Here is a 19159-nt window from a genome sequence, read left to right as displayed (position 1 = left end):
AACCACATTTTTATTGCGGTTTGACGTAGGTAAACTGAAACTGGGTATTAGCATTCGCTGAGGATAATAGAAAGCGCCCTCTAATCCTGAGTCCATATATACTCTATCACATGTTATAATGTTTATCATTATGACACAGTATAGGCAGTCCCCCGGTTATCCGTGGGACTCTGTTAATGGTGAACCAGTTTTATGGCACTTGTCTAAAACCCATAAAATCAGAGATTTATGGTGCCATAAAGTACCGAGTTCCAGTTATTGGCACCATAAGTGGCCAAAATTGTGCCATAACATACGTGACAGAGGTGACATTAACCAGTTATCAGCGCCATAAATTGCCAAGTTTTGATTAATGGCGGTTTTCACTTATCAGCACCCACCAAGAACGGAACCCTCACTGATACTGGGGACCAATTAAGAGAATTCTTTGACATTAGTCTGGTCACCATAGAGTTCTATAGACCATGGAAAAGGCAATCCTTGAGGAAGAGACGACTACACTATAAAAATATATACTATATATATTTTTTATAATTTCATAAATATAGGTAGATCATCTCAGTTACCACTGTTGTACAAAATTTTCAATATAGCATATTTCCAATTATTATACAAACCTTTAGGATGTCAGAAAATATTACAATAGCTGTTCGCGTTCAAATCCATTTTGAATACGTGTTATCTCCTAAAGTGACATAGTGGGTCAAATGTACATCTGTTTTCCTGTGACCCATATAGATCAGTGTGAATATAATTTTCAGGTACCATCTTACTTTCAATTTACTACTTTTCCCATCACTTTGCTACACAGCTTGCATTGTCTGGTTTGGTGTAATAATGGCATGTTGTCATTCTTCTGGAGACAGTTTCTGTAGAGATTTGGCTGTAAAACTGGAGTAAATAACTTCTGGATACAGTGGGACTATATTCCACTGATTAAATTAACATTGATGCTGGCTTGACCTGAGACTGCTTTAATCATAAACCATTTTTCATAATACAGACCTTTGTCTATTTCAGTTTATATCCTCAGACCACTTTTCATTTATGTTGACAGCACTATTACAAAATTATAATTTTTCTTGTTTGCCAAATTTCCTAATTATTAGTTTTTTTTTTAATTATTTTTCATCTGATGCCTTCTTTCCTAGATTTTGCTGATAACAGATTAAATACTGGTTTTAATTTTTTTTATTTTTTGATGCACATTGCTAAATAAACATCATTTATGAAATTTTGTCATCTTTGAAAGGGCAAGATTTTAAGGGGGTTTTGATTAATTAGTTCCAATAATTTTTTCAGACCACCATGGAACTTTCTGAATGAAGCTTTGGGATATACTTATCTGCAACTTAAGTAGTGAAATTTGTAATATAAATTGTTTTGTGTGGTCTCCTGAGAGAAGATAATGCTGGACTAATGGATTTCTCTGTCTAATATAGTTATTACATTTTTGGTTTTTTATATCTCATCACATGATTTTATAATTAACATAATTGCAGTTTGACATATCAGTTTTCATGGACTGACTGGTCATGAAACTGTCATTCTCTCTAATGTGCATGAAATACGGACATATGAGGATATAGTATTCGGATAATATATTCATTAGTCAACTAAATTGAAAATTTTCAATTTTTTACTTTTAGTTACCCTATTTTCATCTGTATTAAAATATTTTCTCGTAGTGTTGGGTGTTTTACTTTTCATTGCCGTATATTCTTTCTGAGATTTATCTATTGTTTAGGGGGTTTTGATTTTAAATACTTCATACCTGCAATACACCCCACACAAAATGAAGAATCTCAAATTGAAACCCATAAGGTAAAATTGCAGACTACATATACTGGTATGACATGATTCTTGAAAGCTGCCAACTAAAATACTATTCACTATCTTTTGTTTATGTTTTAAGTTTATGTCTTTAGTTTACTTGTGATACGGTCATTTATTTGTTTTTAGGTTCACCCCAAGCGGCTGGGTACTAATGCAGTGACCATTTTTCATGTAAACCCAAAAGTAAAATTTTTGAACTACAGGGCTTAGTAGTAGTCGGCAATGTTATCCCCATAAAGTAAATGATAATGTTTCAAAGAATATGCAGCAATAAAAACTGTAAAATCCAGTGTGTTTGGTTAACAGTTTTAAAGCTAAGCTTGCCTCACTTTTTTCTTGTTAAAGAATATGGATCTCCTGGTGATGGCGATACTCTACAACAATTAAGTAAAAATGCTTTTATTTCAATGAATCTAACCAACTGCACTGCCAGAATTGATGAATAAAAATAAAATATAAGGTTTAATTTAGACAACCCATTATAAACAAAGCAAAGCAACTGGTGGGCAGGATATTAAAGAGAACCTTAAATGACAACTGCAGTAGGTCAAAATCAAATTGCAGGATGCTTGAACAAGGTTACTGCTTGCAGTGGCTTGTGTGTGCAATAGCAACATTTCATCCTCCAGTTGCATTACTTTTTTTCCACTTACTTAATATATCTCATACTCCCTCGTTTCTTCCGACAAATAGCTGTAAAATCAGCACATTTCAAGTCTTCACCACACAAAAACAAAATTAATAAAACACTACTTACCAAAATGTTATCAGGCTTGACATCAGCATGAAGAATGTTACACTTCCGCAGAAGTTTTAAGAGCACAAAAGAGTTGGTGGGTGTAAGATCTGACAGCCTTCACATGAAGACCTACATCTTTTCCATACTTCTTCAAAACCTAAAAACAATGCAAAGGAATTTGAGCCAACTCTCCAAACAAATAATGATCACAAAACTACTGAATTTATCTTTTGTACTTCCAGACATATATTCAAACAATTCTGTTCATATTAGTTTTATCCTCACCATCTTAAAAGTTTCAATACATAAATCCTACTATGGCACTAGGTAAGCCTTTTAAACCATAAAAACTGAAATTCAACTGAAATTCAAAGAGTTAATACAACTTATTCAAGTAATTCATTAGCAACCTAACCATAATATATGTATAGGTAAAAATAAAATCTTTAAAATGTAAGGGAAATCTAATATGAAAAAATTACTACCAGCATAAAAAATGTGTAAGATATTGCATGGGAAAACAATTTAATTATCTTCCAGTGTGTCCTTGACTTATGGCACCACCTACTAACCGCGCTTCTTCAGCAATGTTAATGGTGTTTTGCAGAGCCATAATTTGATGTTGCTTCAAGTTACAGCACCGGAAGTACTGTTGACAGTGCTAACGGCAAGAATAGGCATCAAGTTAATAGTGCTTATGGCACTGTACTTGATACAACATCAAGTATGGTGCCATAACTCCAGTTTCAGCGCCATTAATGGCAAAATATCAACTTACAGAGCAGCGCTGGGATGGATCCTTTGCTATAAGTTGAGGACGCACTGTACACGTTCCGTGTTACTAAAAACATGGAATTTTCATACGTTACTCAAAACACTCATACAATCAATATGACTGGGCAAAAGAGAGATCTGCACTAGAAAGAAAACATCATCAATTCAAAATTTTAAGAAAGCTTTAACAAGAATATGAATATCATCAAGGAAAACACCCTAACTTTGATAAATTAGCTTCATAAGAAATATGTAAAAGTATAAATTTAAGGAGAGTACAGTTGATATGATGGGAAAACAGATAAATGTAAATGGAGTATTTAACCTCAGTCACAAATGAGTGTACGGCTCAACCCCTTCGCACCTGTAAGATGTAAATATTTGGTTCCCAATGGTCTGAATATTTGTATGTATCATCATATATTTTCATGTATGAGACGACCATTAGATAAGACGGGGTAAAAAATCATGGCAAATTTCATGAATTTACCTGATATCTGTAGTACTAATAAGACTTCTAAATTACAAAAACTAAAATGTTTTTTTGAGAAAGAAAGTGATTATTTGCAAAAGTTAAACAGTACAGCAAAGTTAAACAGTACAACTATATTTCTAATAATGATGACTCAAATAAAGGTTGCTTTGCTTGTATCCAATTACAGTATTACATATACTATTACTATTATCACATTGTTACTGTATTACAGAAATATAAACATCATGTACATCATTTGCATTTAATATTGTTTACTTTCTCAAGTCTTGGCTGATGAGTATTATGGATATCTTCATTGCCATTAGTGTTAGAAGAGATATAATTTGGAGATATCTTTTCTCGTAAATTAACGTAGTTTGGTTCAAATGTGCTCATATTACTTCATTGTATAAGCATTAGGTGAATTTCTCCAGTTTCGGACATCACTTTTACCTGGGTATTAATAGTTTATTCAGCCTAAGCTATATTATGCAGCTTTAATTTACTAGTGTTCTGTCTCATGATCTCCACCAGTGTAACAACTTGACAATTTAAATGGAGCTCTTAATAAACACCTCGATAGTTATGGCAAATGATGTCAGCAATCAGCTGTTCCTCAATTTAGTTGTTCATGTCATATGATATTGTCATGTTACAATAAAGTTTTATACATACTTACCTGACAGATATATACTTAGCTATAGACTCCTGTCGTCTCCGACAGAATTTTCAAATTTCGTGCGGCACCCGCTACAGGTAGGTCAGGTGATCTACAGCCCTGCCCTGGGTGGCAGGACTAGGAACCATCCCCGTTTTTCTTCAATCAGAATTCTTCTCTTCCACCTGTCTCCTGCGGGGAGGCTGGGTGGGCCATTAATCGTATATATCTGTCAGTTAAGTATGTATAAAAACTTTATTGTAACATGACAATATCATTTTTATACCATTCAACTTCCCTGCCAGATATATACTTAGCTGATTAGCACCCATTGGTGGTGGGTAAGAGACAGCTAAAACTACTGAAATAGACAGGTAAACAAACACTATGTTGTAGGTATTCAATAAACCTTGGTTTCCTACCTTATTAGGCTGAAGACTTCGCGGCTACTGCCTTGGAGTCTGCTTAGCCTCAAGAGCCCTCAGCCGAGATAATGATCTATGGCTAAGAGTTTCTTGTGGGTCTGCCCAATGGGGTCTTATCACTTACTCGGCAGACGCCTAAAGGCCTTGTCATTGGGTGCTATTGCCACTAACATGACAATACACTTGTTCCAAGGATTCACCCAAAACCGATCCCGATCACCTGCGATCCTAACACCCATGTTAGTTCTAAGATTGTAAAGGAGTTATCCCCGAACTCCTTACAAACAACCAAAACTCGAAACATTAAGTTTACACTTTCATTACAAATATACAAAAAAAAAATTTTGTACTCCCCTACTAGTCATACATACCCTTGATCCCCTACCAGCAATGACACTCTGCTCCCGTGCGACAGTAGTGAGCTTGCTACTAGAAAACCAAGCACATATCTGACAAGAGGGTTTATGTACGATAAAAACACAAAATTAAGGATCAGTCTTTGCTCCAAGACCCAGTACTGTACTGCTGATACAAAAGGACCTAGCGAGAAGCACTTCTCATAGGTCACTCTCACATCCTTCAGATAATGAGATGCAAACACTGAATTGCACCTCCAATATGTAGTCTCAATGATATTCTTTAGAGACATATTCTTTTGGAACGCCAAAGACGTTGCTACTGCCATCACTTCATGAGTCTTGACCTTTAGAAGACCGAAGGATTCCTCCGAGCAGTTCTTGTGAGCGTCCGTAATAACGCTTCTCACAAAGAAAGCCAAGGCGTTTCTTGGACATGAGTCTTTTGGGGTTCTTCACCGCACACCAAAGACCTTGTTTGACAAGCTCCCATCTGTCTCTTCCTCTCTAATAGTATTTAGAGCTCTCACTGGACAGAGAGATCTCTCTATCTCTCTGCCTACAAGGTTAGATAGGCCTTTTACCTCAAAACTTCTGGGCCAAGGTTTTGATGGGTTTTTCGTTCTTTGCCAGAAACATTGTCTGGAAAGAACAGATGGCAGCATCTCCTTTAAACCCCACCGTGGAATCCAGAGCGTGTAATTCGCTCGTCCTCTTGGCTGTAGCGAGAGCCACTAGGAACATGCATTTTCCTAGTGACGTCGCGGAAGGACGCCAGATGTAAAGGCTCGAATTTATCCGATGAAAGGAATTTTCAGGACCACGTCTAGATTCCAACTAGGTTGTTCTAGGAGTAGCTGCTTTCGAAGTCTCAAAAGATCTAATTAGATCGTGTAGATCTTTGTCGTTAGCAATGTCCAGCCTCGATTCCTGAATACTGAAGACAGCATGCTTCTGTATCCTTTTATTGTCGAGACAGATAGGTGTGAATTCCTCTCTCAGAAAGAGGAGGAAATCGGCAATATTCACTATAGAGGTACTGGAGGAGGACAGCTTCTGACCCTTACACCACCTCCTAAAGACTTCCCACTTTGACTGGTATACTCTTCTCGTCGAAGCTCTGCGGGCTCTAGCGATAGAGCCCGCAGCCTTGCGAGAAAAGCCTCTCGCTCTGACAAGTCTTTCGATAGTCGAAAGGCAGTCAGAGCGAGACCTGGGGGTTGGTTGTGAATGAAACCTCTCGAAGTGTGGTTGTCTGAGTAGATCGTGTCTGTTTGGAAGCGATCTGGGGAAGTCCACTATCCATCCAGTACCTCCGTGAACCATTCCGGGCTGGGCTGGCCAAAATGGGGCTATGAGTGTCAACTTCGTGCTCTTCGAAGCTACGAACTTCCTGACACTTCCCCCAGGATTTTGAACGGGGGAAAGGCGTATGCGTCCACACCCGACCAATCCATGAGAAACGCGTCTATTGCGAAGGCTCTCGGATCTTCCACTAGAGAGCAAAAGATCTCTATTCTTTTGGAGGAGAACGTCGCAAACATGGTCTATGTGAGGTCTCCCCCACAGGGACCAAAGACTTTGACACACTTCTTCGTGTAGAGTCCATTCTGTGGGAAGGACCTGATTTCTCCTGCTCCTGCCTGTCCGCTCTCACATTACTTGATCCCTTGAACAAACCTTGTGAGGGGAGTTATGCCTCTTTCTTCCGTCCAGGTTAACAGGTGTCTTGTCAACTGATAGAGGGAGAAAGAGTGCGTGCCTCCTTGCTTGCGTATGTAAGCCAGAGCCGTGGTGTTGTCCGAGTTTATCTGTATCACCCCGTCTCTGACTATCTCTTCGAAGAACTTTAAGGCTAGGTGTATGGCCACAAGTTCCTTGCAATTGATGTGCCAGGACACCTGTTCCTTTGTCCAGGTGCCTGACACCTCCCTTGCTCCTAGCGTCGCTCCCCATCCCGACTCCGAAGCGTCGGTAAATAACACTTGGTCTGGGTTCTGCAGAGCAAGCGATACGCCTTCGTTCTTTTGAAGTGGAGGGATCCACCACTTCAGATGATCTTTTACTTCTTGTGGAAGTTGGAAGATGTCCAGAGTTGACCCGTCTTCCAACTCCACACCTCTTTGAGGAAAAACTGAAGAGGGCGAGGTGAAGTCTCCCTAGCGAGAAGAACTTTTCCAATGAGGACAGGGTCCCTAAAAGGCTCAGGAAATCCCTCGCTGAGCTGTTCTTTCTCTCTAAGAAGCTCGAGATTCTCGACAAACCTCGAGCGATTCTTTCTCGCGAAGGATATACCCGAAAACCCCGAGAATCCATCTGAATCCCCAGATAGACCAAGTTCTGGCTGGGGATCAGTTGTGGACTTCTCGAGGTTGACGAGCAACCCTAGCGAATCTATCATGTTCCTTGTTACTTCTAAGTCCTCCAAGCACTGAAATCTTCGACTTGGCCCTGATCAGCCAGTCGTCCAAGTAGAGGGAGATGTTTATCCCCTCTAGGTGAAGCCATCTTGCTACATTCGCCATCAGGTTGGGGAATACTTGTGGGGCTGTAGACAGACCGAAGCACAGAGCCCTGAACTGAAAGATCTTGTCTCCTATCACAAAGCGAAGATATTTCTTTGACAATGGTGAATGGGAACGTGGAAATATGCGTCTTGCAGGTCCAGAGAGACCATCCAATCTCCTGGACGAAGAGCCGACATTACAGAGGCAGACGTTTCCATGCGAAACTTCTTTTTCTGTACGAAGCGATTCAGAGCGCTTACGTCCAGACTGGCCTCCACCCCCCCGATGCCTTTGGTACTAGAAAAAGCGATTGTAAAATCCCGGGGAGTGTGGATCCTGCACAAGTTCGATGGCCTCTTTTCCCACATTTGCTCCACCATTTGAAGGAGAGTCTTTCTCATTAACGGGTCTCTGTACCTCGCTGACAGTTCCCGAGGCGTAGATGTTAGGGGCGGGCTGTCGTCGAAGGGGATTACATATCCCTTCTTCAGGACCGACCACTGACCAAGGGGTCGGCTCCCCTTTTTGCCCATACTCCTGCAAAGTTCAGGAGTCTGGCGCCCACTGCTTGGCTTGGAGCAACAAGTCACTTTGATTTCTTGAAGGGCCTAAATGAAGACCTTCCTCTCTTTTCAGAGCTCTTCTTTCTGGCAGGGGGACGAGCCGCTGCACCTCCACGAAAGGGCTGCTGAGGAGGACGAGATTCCTTCTTAACCGTCGACACTACAGGGCGTCCTTTCTTGGACGTTTGCGTTAGTAGGTCTTGTGTCGCCTTCTCAGTTAGCGAGCGAGATATATCCTTCACTACTGAGAAGGAACAGATGATCTGATAGAGGGGCGAACAGTAGGCAGTCCTCTGGCTCGGAGAAAACCCTTTCGATAATAGGGATCCATAAACTGATCTCTTTTTCAGGAGACCAGCACCAAAAAGGGAAGCCACTTCACCCGAACCGTCCTGTACTGCCTTGTCCCATGCAGGACGACGCTATGGAGAATTTCTGGGTTTTTCAGAAACTCCGGATCCTTAGATTTGTTGGCCAGAACTCCGATGACCAATCCAGAAATTGAACACCTCTAAAGTGACAAAAAGTCCCTTTAGAAAGTGGTTCAACTCTGAAGTGCTCCACGTCGCTCTGACCGATCCTAAGGAGTGACGTCTAGAGGCCTCCACTAAATTGGAAAAGTCGGCATCTGCAGAGGCAGGTAGAGAAAGACCCATAGTCTCTCCTGTCCCATACCAAATACCTCTCTTCCCGTGCAATCTGGAAGGAGGCATGCAGAATACCGTCTTTCCTAACTCCTTCTTCTTGTCCATCCAAGAATCTAAAGAATGGAGTGCCTTCTTCATAGATATCGCAGGCTTCATTTTTAAAAAGGCCGACGATTTAGCCGTAGCTGAGCTCGAAAAGAGCGAACGAGGAGAAGGAGGAGCCGCCGGACTAAGAGAATCTCCAAACTCTTGAAGTAGTAATGAGGCTAAGACTTTATAACTAGAAAGTCCCTCATTAGCAGGAGGTTCGTCATCAGACAACTCGTCTAACCCTCGATCAGACGAAGGAGAAAGTTCACGTTTGGAGGGAGAGTCCTTCCAAGACCTCCTATGTTTCTGAAGGAGAGAGCTCCTATTTGGAGAAGAGTCATAACCTCCAGGAACGAGTCCCCGACTCTTGCCTCCTGGCTCTTGACTCTTGCCTCCTGACTCCTGCCTCCTGGCTCCTGACTCCTGCCTCCTGACTCCTGACTCCTGCCTCCTGACTCCGGACTCCTGCCTCCTGACTCCGGGCTCCTGCCTCCTGACTCCTGCCTCTTGGCTCCTGGCTCCTGCCTCTTGGCTCCTGCCTCTTGCCTCCTGGCTCTTGCCTCCTGGCTCTTGCCTCTTGCCTGGATGCCTCTACACTCCTGGCTCTGGGCTCCTGCCTCCTGGTTGACTCTCACTCCTGGCTCTTGGCTCCTGCCTCCTGGGTGACTCCTCACTCCTGGCCGTGCCAGACGTCTGATCGTTTCATCCAGGTTCGTACCGAAACCACTCACCTCGAGTAGGAGTATCGATCCTGGAGGCAGATACCTCCATAACGTCTGGAGGATCTTTAATATAGGAAGGGAAGTGTCCTTTCCTTCTAGGAGGCTCCTTTGACAGGACTCCTACAAACGACGAAATCTGTTTCCTGCATCGCCATCATGAACCTCTTTGTAGCCTCCTCTTTATCCTCTTCGGGAGGAGGTGGAAGGAGGATGGGAGGAGTTCCATAGCCTCCACCTCCTGCCTCCTTCTCACTCTGGTTGAAAGAATGGCTCTTCTTGCCTTCTTCCTCCCGATGGAGACTCCTCAGGGAAGTTTTTCAGGGCTCGAGTCAATATTCGGAGCCTTCCAACTCCTCTTGAGAGGCCGAGATCGATCTGATCTCTCCAATCACGTCTCGGTGATGAAGATCCCGACGACGAGAACACTCACGTAGGACGCTTTTACAATAGCGGTCCTTGGCAGTCTGGGTGTCACAGAACCGCCGAAGGGACACCTGATCGGTGGGGATTCTCCACAACCTCCTTTCGGCTTTCGACACCTTCTCTCCCTGGGGCATGTGAGCTTGGAAGAGGTCTAGACCTAGGAGCGTTTGCTGAGCCGACCAGATGCCCCCTCCACTACACTGGGGACACTCATATCACTGTCCACTGAAAATCACTAGCCTTACCTTGTATGGCAGCCATTTTGTTTTCCATCAACTTGAAGGCTGCTTTTAGATCCGCAAGTTCTTTTGCTGGATCTACAGGTTCTGCAATAGAGAAGGGGCTGCAATGGAATGGAGAAGTAGCAATACTTACCCTTGGGGAAGATCCAAGCTTGGAATTAGTTCAGATCTAGAACTACTTAACTTCTATGAGAAGCCTTCCTCACTCTTTCTCTTTCTAACTTTTTTAAATAATTATTAGATTCTTCCATTCGTTCTCACTCAAGTTCTCACATTCCTTACAAGTATTAGTAAAAGAACATTCATACTCCCTGCACCTCTTGCATACCGTGTGAGGGTCTACCGAAGCTTTCGGCAACCTCACCTTACAGCCTACATTCACACAACGTCTCACAACCATACCAGAGTCGACATTATTAAAGAAAATTCCAAAATCAAGTCACAAAACAGTCCACAAAAGCGTATGCCAATCCAACAATCCAGATACGTCACCAAAAGTCGGTCAAGAAGATCAATTGCCGGTGAAAAAAGAAAAACCAATCAGAGGAACCAACAACAATGTTGATGGTCCGGGCGACGAAGAATTCTGATTAGAAAACGGGGATGTTCCTAGTCCTGCCACCCAGGGCAGGGCGGTAGATCACCTGACCTACCTGTAGCGGGTGCCGCAAATTTGAAATTCCTGTCGGAGACGACGGAGGAGTCTATAGCTAAGTATATATCTGGCAGGGAAGTTGAATGTATAAAAGTACAGGTTTACAATCACTTCACTCAGAATTCTAAAAACAGGAACTTTTTTTTTGTGGAGGATGAAGTAACATCAGTGTTACAGTAGTGAATGAAAGAGAGCGAGAGAGAGAGAGAGAGAGAGAGAGAGAGAGAGAGAGAGAGAGAGAGAGAGAGAGAGAGAGACTATGCCTCGTTACTTGTTACACTGATATATGTCCACTTGCAAAAGTCAAATAGTAGTTGTATTGAGAATAATGATAATTTTAATAAAACTTGTTTTACTGTAGTATATCTAAACATATTGCATGTAATATTACAGCATTACAATATACAGTAGAACCTTGGTTTTCGTACATAATTCATTCCAGAAACTTCCCACGAAAGCCGAAATGTACGAAAAATGAACAATAATTCCCATAAGGAATAACGTAAATACAATTAATGCATTCCAGACTCCCAAAAATATTAACAAATAAGATGCCCCCCAACATTTCTAGGGGGGAATTTTAGGTTTTAGGATTTAAAGGTCATCATATCTATTTATCTATCTATCTATCTATATATATATATATATAAATAATGTGTAGTAATATATATATATATATATATATATATATATATATATATATATATTTATATATAAATATATATATATAATATATATATATATATATATATATAGTATATATATATATATATATATATTATATAATATATATATAAGCAGGCAATCCCCAGGTTACAACGGGTTGCGGGTTCGGACGTTCCAAGGTTAAGGCGCTTCTTCTCAATCATATTCATCAGAACATTATTTCCAGAGTTATGACGCATGCTCCAGGGTTACGACGCCTTGCAATGCTCAGATGAAATATGACACCAAAAATGCAAAATAATCAATATTTGAAGGTTTTTTTGATGAAAAGAAAATGCAATAAGAATGTAGTTTACATAGTTTTGAATACACCCTTAGGATTTTTTACAATGTTCCGGCTTACAACGACTTTTGGCTTATGATGTGTCTCAAAGAACAGAACCCCCATCGTAACCCGGGGACTGCCTGTATATATATATATATATATATATATATATATATATATATATATAATATATATATATATATATATATATATATACATACACACACACAGTGTTCCCCCCGTATTCGCGTTCTCTGGATTCGCGGACTCACACATTCGCGGATTTTTCTTTGGAACCTATCTAGAAATTATTCGCGGACGGACTCGCCCATACACGGAATTTTCCGACGAAATAATCACTAATTAGTGTATTTTTGATGTTTATTTTCATGACTAAAATACATTTTTATGATACAAAATGATTTTACTAATTTTTCAATATTAATTTTGATTAATACGTATTATAAGTTTTAATAAGTTTAAATATCACATAATAAAAATAATAATTTCTTCTCCTCTCTCTCCTCTCCTCTCTCTCTCTCTCTCTCTCATCTCTCTCTCCTCTCTCTCTCGCTCTCTCTCTCTCTCTCTCTCTCTCTCTCTCCATCTCTTTCTCTCTCTCTCTCTCTCTCTCTTACTACAAAGATGTATGTTTTTTTGTATGATAAATAAATGATTTACTACAAATAATATTAATTTATATAGCAATAATATCAATTCATTAAAGAAAATACCATAGTGAATTAGTAAGATTTTAGCTTATAAAGGGAAAAAATTATGGAAGAATGAAGGAAATCCCAGTCAGATACTTTCTCTAACTCCAGGTACTAAACTCAGATATGCGTATCAAGTTAAGTGACCGGAGGGAAGGAGCTGATTTGTTGCTGCCTCAAGTGGGCATGAAATTTCCACCCCCCCCCCGCCCCTCTCTCTCTCTCTCTTCTCTCTCTCTCTCTCTCTTCTCTCTCTCTCTCTCTCTCTCTCTCTTACTGAGATGAGAGATTTTTATGGTACATATATGCGTAATATGTTTATTAATATTTTCAAATAATAATAATAATAATAATAATAATAATAATAATAATAATAATAATAATAATAACTGTAATTACAAAAATCATATGTGAAAGTATTTTACAAATACTACGATAATCTCTCTCTCTTAAAGCGATGTATGTTTTTTGGATGATGATTTACTAATTTTCAAATATCAATATTAATGTAAACAGCAATAATGTAAATTCTTTAAAGAAAATACTAAAGTAAATTAGCAAGATTTTAGTTTATAAATAAAAAAGAATTATGTAACCCCGTGTCTTGTTTTTTTGAACACTTAGCCAGCTTGGTTGGCTGGGTTCCAACTGTTAAATCGAGTGTTGCCATCTACGGATCATTGAGATTCTCTCTCTCTCTTTCTCTTTTGCTGATATATATGAGATAATTTCTGTGGTACATGTGTATGTTTATTAATATTTTTTGCATAATAATAATATTAATAATAATATAACTAATCTCAAAATTCACGTGTGATAGTATTTTAAAGAAGTACAATAATCTATCCATTTTCACTCTTTTAAATAAGGACAACCCTCTCTCTCTCTCTCTCTCTCTCTCTCTCTCTCTCTCTCTCTCTCTCGTCTCTCTCTCTCTCTCCACACCAGATACTAGCATGCGCTAGTGGTAACTCTCGCCCTCTGTTTGGGCTGGAAGTGTATGTATAAGTATATCTTTAAGGACATTACTACATTTTATGGTAAAATAATAATATACAGTACTAGTTTACAAATAATATTACGTTTAATGAGATTAAACAATAATAATAACATTCTCTCTCTCTCTCTCTCTCTCTCTCTCTCTCTCTCTCTCTCTCTCTCTCTCTGCTATTGGCTGTTTATATATTTCTAATGGTAAAATGTTTAAGATTACTTTTAAAATATATTAAAATACCAATTCAATGGTATATTTGATGTAGGATAATACTTTAAGTAGGACATTTGGTATTTTGTGATTTCACATTCCATTGTTCCCTTTTAAAAGAAAATGGAAGGTCTCAAATAGTAACAGTATGAAAGAAAACGTGCATGACTGAATACTTATGGGGAGACTGAATTATTTCACATACGTAACTAAGTCATTCAGTAGATGTACAGAGTATGTATTATGTATAAAAACATAAAATGTAAGATTTACTTTAAAATAGTATTAATAATATTTCAAAGATTAATATGAACCATAATAGGATATTTTATGTATATTTGATGAGGATGGGGTCTTTAAAAAAAATTTTTCCTTTTAAAAAAAGGGATACTTTGGTGTTTGCATGTTCAGGATAGTTTATGAGCATTTTTTTTTTAGAGGGGGGCCTTCCAAACATTCGCGGATTCTAACTATTCGCGGGGGGGGTCTGGTACGCATCCCCCCCCGCGAATACGGGGGACCACTGTATATAGATAGATATATATATATATATAATATATATATATATATATATATATATATATATATATAGTGTGACGTTTATAGATCGTTCCGTCTACCCAGATATTAATCAATATTGATTTGGAAAATGGCAGCCATTTCCTCCAAATATCAGCTTGATTTTTTAGGGAAACGCGGGAACCAAAACCCGCCAGCCAGAGATAGGGGGTTACCCAGTTGGGGGGAAAAGAGTCTTTTGTCAGCTTTAGGGACGTATCTCAAAAGGGAAGGATGTAGGCAGATTGGTACTTCTTAGACCTATATCTTAAGCTCTCTTTCCTGTGACCCCTCTGCTGGCTGTATGTTTGTTTCCAGGATTTGCCTTGCTCGTGGGGGGTTAAGCTGACTTCCAACACCCAAGCAAAACACCTGGGTTCTTCCTCAGTCGTCTCGAGACGTGACCCCGGACGGATGTCCAACCACCTGCCTTCCTGTTAGGCCTATCCAGGGCGTGAGTGGCGCGCCGATCGACCCAGGCCCAAGACAAAGCGGCCACGTTTGTTTTCCTACAAAGGGTCCACATGAACACGACATCCAGGTACGTCTTGTGGAACAGCATATTGCCAGTCTCTCCATCCTATTATCCATTTGATCCCCATTTTCCCAATTCAATTCCCAACCAAAAATGAACTCATCCTTTTGTTCCCTTTCACTGCCTCATGGCCGCATGCTTCCCCTTGTGTGATCGTCCCAGACCAATGAAGTCATTGCATACCTCAGTGAAACATTAAAAGTTCCTTCTCCCCAGTGTTAGAGAATTAATTAATCAAAACAAGAAGTATTTTTTTTTTCCCTTTTATCTCGTCTAATCTGAGATTCTTTTCCAGATCCCATGACCACGTGTCATGTCTCTGCCCGCAAGTGTTGCATTACCCAGTTTATGAGACCAGCTTTCATCCATTACATTTTAGCCAGCTATCCATTTGTGAGAGATTATAAGTCCCAACGTGCGGACGCTGTATTCACTTTCTCCAGCCAGAACGAGCCTTTTGTAAATAAATAGCTGTAAGTTTTAGCTGAGTCTCTGGCGACCTACCTATTCCTCTAGATTAATTTGGGGCCATTATAAACCTATTTTACGGTAAGTTCAATTAATTTCAACTTCTCCTCCTTCAATTATTTCCGTTTACGTATATAGCCTCTCTCAAGGCCGGCTTAATACGTAACAATATATATATATATATATATATATATATATATATATATATATATATATATATATATATATATATATATATATATAGATATATATATAATATATATATATATATATATATATATATATATATATATATATATATATATAGATAGATATATAGATATATAGATATATAGATATATATACTATATATATATATATATATATATATATATATATATATATATATATATATATATATATATATATATATATATATATATATATATATATATATATATATATATATTATCTATATATCTATCTATCTATATATCTATATATCTATATATATATATATATATATATATATATATATATATATCTATATATATATATATATATATAAGCTGATTTGGTAATTTTGAATAAGCCTCTCTGTGATACTCTGGAGTCCGGTGAAACCTTTATAAGTGATTCTGTGTGTATGTGCGACAACACAAGTCAACCGCCAAAGACGTTACAAGTTGGCATGGCTTTGGCAGTTCAAAAAGAGTGCCAAGCATCTCTATGTCCCTTCTTGATTGACTCTTGTGTCTAAGGAGCCAGAACAACCAATCAGCTTCTTGCATAACAATGCTGTGTGAAGGGGGCATTTGAAAACAGGCAGTACCAGCGGTCAAGGGCAGCTCATTTGCCAGTCCCATACAGGACAGACAGGGTCGAGATGAATGCCCAAGTGCCCTGCAGTCCCGACGCCGTTGGCCGCCACAAAGACATGTCACCATGTAGTGTCAATACAGTCTAACCTGCCTTCTGGTTGTGCATTAGTATAGGTAATGTAATAATTACAAGTAAAGGCCACCTGTGTGGCTAAGAAGAATATACCTGGGTTAAACGTTCCCTTGAATATTATTTTTGCTTGTCCTACATCAAATGCATGTGAACTTATCTATATCTTGTTTTTCCTTCATATCCCAAACCCACAAATGACCAAGATCAGGTTATATAATTTGGTGCCAATTGTGGGGTCTTGCAAGTCTTGTGGGGTGCTATGAGTTCTTATGAGGTACCATGAGGTCCTGTGAGGTCTTATAAGGTCTTATGAGGTCTTGTGAGGTGTCAAACAAACGTTAGTGCTAAATCATTTTAGGTGACATACAGTGATATGAGTGAAATAAACATGGAGACAAGAGGAATTTTTGGACAGCGACGAGGGAAATGGTAAATCGAACGAACTGTATAAAAACAGTTATGGCTAAAGCAACCAGCAGAAAAGTGGTGAACAGTGCTATGAACAGGGATATAAATGAGTAACTCTACGATTTTGAAATGCACAGTGCTAACCAAACAGACAGTGACAATTTTCAGTTACCGTCCCCCAGGAACAGAACTGCAGGTAACCGGGGGCTGCCTACAGATTTTTATGAGAAAAGTAATTCACAGTGTACTTATATGATAGTATGTAATGTTCTATTAACCCCATTCCAGGTTAGGCCCCAGACTCAGCATAATAGGCATGCACTTTCTATCTCTCTCTCTCTCTCTCTCTCTCTCTCTCTCTCTCTCTCTCTCTCTCTCTCTCTCTGAGTAATGTAAGATGTATTTGAAATGATATTACTGTAGAGAGTTTTTGGATAATAGAACATGTTGTGCAATATTTAAAATATTTGCAAATTATTTTCATTTTATTCTCCAGTATACTTTTACTGGAAAATACAATGAAAATAATTAGCAAATATTTTTAATAATGTACATTATACTCTATCATCAGAAACTCTTTATAATGTCATTAATTTCACATATGTACATCTTACAATACCCTTAGAGAGAGAGAGAGAGAGAGAGAGAGAGAGAGAGAGAGAGAGAGAGAGAGAGAGAGAGAATCATACCTATTATGCTCAGTCTAGGGCACAACCTGGAATTAGCTTAATAGATACATATCTACATTAAAATTATGCCGTAAATCATTTTTATCATAAAATTCAGTCACAAACACAATATGAAAAATAATATAATTAATGAATAAATAGCATTGATCTATGAAAAAAGTGAATTAGTAATAATTTTAGAGATACAATACATACAAAAAATCTACAAGTTAGTGAAAGTTCCCCATGGAAGAATGAATAATATGTTCCACAAAAATCCACAACAAAGTGGACCACGGAAATGTGAAACATGTAAAATCGGGGGCACTGTAATACTACTGCAATGTTATATCTCTTTTTAAATGAACACTGCAGACAAAGTTGGTTGAAGTCAGATTAATTATTACACAATGCCTGCCATTTACTTTAAATGGCCACTTGAAACACAACCAATCATGTAATTATGGCTATTTTAATATCTGTAGATGTTCAAACCTTAGAGATCACCAGAATTTGCTACTTGTGAATCTCTACAGTATATGGAGATTCTCTGGTTGGCATATATCAATTTCAGACCTCCTTCACCATTGAATGGCATTGCAAGGATGAAACAATCCTAGGCAGACTTTGAACCCAGATACAGTCTTCTCTTTGATGACAAAATAATCTCTTGTAGATATCTAACAGCAGAGGTTGGTCATTCCCATGTTCAAGATTTGTTAGGAGCTGCGACCACCATCACAAACCTACAACTCTACGATCTCCAAAACATCTTTATGAACTTCTTCTCTAGCGCTAGCGCCTTCTCCCAATGTCGTTCAAGAGGCAAATAGAAATTGGCTTCTAAAACTCCTTATACCACCTGCACATCACCCTTGTAAACAAACAGTCAACCTCATCCAGAGATCAGCAAACAAGAAAAGGTCTTCACTTTTATCATCTGAGAGACAAAGCTGGGCTGTCTCCAGTTTGCTTCAACAAGACTTCAACACAATAAACTTAAACATTATACTTATCTAGTTCAAAATTCACTTGAAGATTCACACATTCCACATGCAGATCCTCAACACAATACCAAGAGACTGAAATAGGCACACAAACCACGCAAATAATATTGTGTACAACACTGTATCTCTCACAGCAGAACACATGCCCTATTACCTCCATAAGTGCTTGGTTTTAAAAGATTCTGAGTGCAATACCTGTCAGTCAAAAGTCTTGATACATAGTATTTTTGAGGTGAATATCATAATGATTAAATCAATGTTAAACTCATGCACACAAGGACTACTCTACCAATACATTGCACAAATTATCATTATAAAATGACAAAATTTTTAAATCAATTTGTATTTTTCATAGCCAACAAACCTGAGGTCTTAACAATAGATAGTCTTCTAGCGCTAGCTGGAAACTGGTAAAAACAATAAAAAAATTGTAAAACAAGGACTCTGTGGTATCTGGTAACTCATGCATATACAGAGTGGATGTTTGGTCAATGACCAAGCTCGTACCCCGTAAAAAACTACACATAAAAAGACAGGAAAGAACAAGGTGAGATTTATTTCT

General features: G+C 38.8%; 1 protein-coding gene and 1 long non-coding RNA gene across 2 annotated transcripts in view; one reads left to right on the top strand and one right to left on the bottom strand.

The window, feature by feature from the left end:
• The window catches only part of LOC135198178 (serine/threonine-protein kinase PRP4 homolog), a 277937-nt gene that overhangs the window by 212412 nt on the left and 46366 nt on the right, over positions 1-19159 (top strand). The gene's annotated exons all lie outside the window — the stretch shown is intronic.
• Positions 1-19159, bottom strand: part of LOC135197619 (uncharacterized) — a 28504-nt gene that overhangs the window by 8982 nt on the left and 363 nt on the right. Inside the window, exon 2 of the long non-coding RNA XR_010310640.1 lies at positions 2594-2732. This is a non-coding gene — a long non-coding RNA (uncharacterized LOC135197619). The remainder of the gene's footprint in view (positions 1-2593; positions 2733-19159) is intronic.

This window comes from Macrobrachium nipponense, chromosome 21 (genome assembly GCF_015104395.2).
Source record: "Macrobrachium nipponense isolate FS-2020 chromosome 21, ASM1510439v2, whole genome shotgun sequence".
NCBI classification, from domain to species: Eukaryota; Metazoa; Arthropoda; class Malacostraca; order Decapoda; family Palaemonidae; genus Macrobrachium; species Macrobrachium nipponense.
Note: the sequence above shows the minus strand (reverse complement) of the source record. Positions and strands in the feature narration are given on the sequence as shown.